Source organism: Coenobita brevimanus, chromosome 3 (assembly GCF_032717465.1).
Source record: "Coenobita brevimanus isolate Jiangsu-jjx chromosome 3, ASM3271746v2, whole genome shotgun sequence".
Taxonomy (NCBI): domain Eukaryota; kingdom Metazoa; phylum Arthropoda; class Malacostraca; order Decapoda; family Coenobitidae; genus Coenobita; species Coenobita brevimanus.
In genome coordinates this window covers 19,816,615-19,819,109 of record NC_136956.1, presented here as the reverse complement: position 1 = coordinate 19,819,109, position 2,495 = coordinate 19,816,615, and the positions used below count along the sequence as shown (strand labels likewise).

At 48.3% G+C, this 2,495-nt stretch overlaps 1 non-coding gene across 1 annotated transcript; it reads right to left on the bottom strand.

The window, feature by feature from the left end:
• Positions 1-519: 519 nt before the first annotated feature.
• On the bottom strand, positions 520-682 carry LOC145394312 (U1 spliceosomal RNA). The gene has a single exon (XR_013896389.1). It is a non-coding gene; the product is annotated as a U1 spliceosomal RNA (small nuclear RNA).
• Positions 683-2,495: the final 1,813 nt, after the last annotated feature.

The window sequence follows — 2,495 nt, the reverse complement described above, 5'->3', positions numbered from 1 at the left end:
CCTGTCTGGGCCACTCTGGTACGGGAGGCCTGGGCTCTTGCTTCCTGCCGGGGTGACGTTTCGCTCCTTGCCTCCTTCCGTGCACCTTCGGAGCGACAGTGGGCTGTCTCACAAGAGCGGGAGCGACAATAGGCCGTCTGCTTTGTAAGTCACGCATTTTACTACTAAGCTAAAATTTCCGTACTATGCATCGAACTACTCAAAGTTATAATCACGACAGGAAAATGTGATTATATACAAAGAAGAGTTTTCTGGAACCTTTGCAATGCAGGTATGTGTAAAGTAGCTCAAGGATCTCTGCTTTTACCAACTTTATTCAAAACGTACATAAATGTACACAATGACTAATAATAGCTGTAACCATAGTGGTGGTGGTTTTGAAGAGGTTGTAAATTGGCTAAAATCAGTCGATCATCAACCCCTGTTGACATAAATCGTGAAGACATATACAGAATGACAAAATTTTGTTGACTTTAGTATCACAAGTCCTGAGCACATCCTCTGTCTTGTTCATTCATATAGGGGACAGTGCGAATGCAGTCCCTCGCTACCAAAAATTGCACACTCGAGTTAACCACATTTGGGTTAATCGCAGGGGTCAGCACCACCAGAGTGCAATGGTGGGCCTCGCCCTGGGAGAACCGCCTTCGTGATCACGGTATCTCCTGTGCCAGGTAAGTATGCCCTCGTCTGCTACCCTACCCGCTCAACCACTCAATCCTGCCTACCTCAACATGGCTTCACTTCCTTATGCTAATTATTCTCTTAGCCTCGTAAAACAAACATAGTAATTCAGTGGTAATGACAAACTTTCTATTTATGTGGGAAAAAGAAGATAACCTCTAATACATGATAGATTAACAAAGTTAAATGATGAAATGAGTGGTAAATCATCACAAGCTAATGTAGAAAGAAGGAATCAGCAGGAATAAATCTCTGGTTTGTTTCTTGAAAGGTTGACTTGAAACGAGTACTGAAAGTCTAAATTGTTTCCACCTTTCATTATCACTGTAATGCTGGGTGTTTTTAGACCGACTTGTCTTTCTAAAGACACTAGCGGCTGAGCGGGGTTCTCTTTCTAGACCGGAAGTAGAACACCTACAAAGGAACAGGATGTAAAAACTCGGCAGGATACCTTAACACATCTATTGTCTTAGTTCAATTCCCTTTCAATATACATACAAAGATACACTGAATATGGATGAGTTAAAATGACAGGGTAAATAATACTAGCAAAAACATCAGATGGGCACGGTGTTTACGCCTGAGTCAATACACGAGAGAATATCACACAGCTGTGGGAACACTGCTTATACACTCGGTCTCTTCCGACTGTACGTAGTAGGTTGGTGTCTCTGGTCACACTCCAGGATATTCTCTGGTTCTGGGATGCTTAGACAGACATAGTACACTGGATATATTGGAACAGAGAGTTTTAGAGGTAGAGTTTCTGTCTCTCTGCTTTATATCACTCACAGTCATTTTCACTGTTAAGTCTGTAGCACGACGCTGGGATCTGGGGACGTCGTCACTGGACTGCTGTGGCCTGGGTTTAATTGAGGTGGCGCTCGTGAGTGGGAGGGAGCCCTTCTGGGGAGCCCTTCTGTAGGAGGCACTGGACAGCTCCTGGGGGCGTCACTGCCCGGGCGCGAGTCTGGTCCGGGGTGCAGGGAGGCCCACTTCTATTCGAGCCTCGACCTGGTAAGGGGCCCTCGGGACTGGGGCTGAATATTGTCAGAAGTCGGGCCTGCCTCTTCTTACTCCTGGGGAAGAGCTGACAGTAAGTGGGGTCAGAGCGGTCCTGCCTCAGGATCAGCAGGCTGGCCCTGGGAGGCCTGGGACTGCGGTCGCCTTTAGGTTGGGGCACCGTCAGGGGTTGGCTGTGGCACCTCACCCGCGGAGTCAGTGTCGTCCAGGGTCAGTGTCGTCCAGGGGTAGGATGTAGGGTGCGAACCCTACCTTTGGAGACTGGACCTCTCCACCACTCCTGGACTGGCAGCACCTCCGGGGAACCACACCTGGAGGGAGAGAGGGAAGGGCGTCCCACGCAGCAAAGCTGAACCAAGTATTAGGTGGTGGAAGCTGAAGGAGCAAGACTTCAGTAATAAATTTAGGGATGAGGTGAGCCAGGCTTTGGAGGCAGGGAAGACGAGGACGGATGGGCAGTTATCTCAGAAGTGGTGAGGGAGAAAGCCAAGAAGGTACTTGGGGTGACATCGGGACAGAGGAGGGAAGACAAGGAGACTTGGTGGTGGAATGAGGAAGTACAGGATAGCATAAATAGGAAGAAGCAGGCAAAGAAGAATATGGATAGACACAGGGATGAAGAAAGCATTCGGGAGTATAAGGAGACGAGGAGCATAGCCAAGAAAGAGGTTGCTAAGGCAAAAGAAAAGGCATACCAGAAGCTGTACGAGAAGTTGAATAGTAGAGAAGGGGAAAAAGACCAGTACCGATTAGCCACGCAGAAAGACAAAGCTGGGCGGGATGTGCAG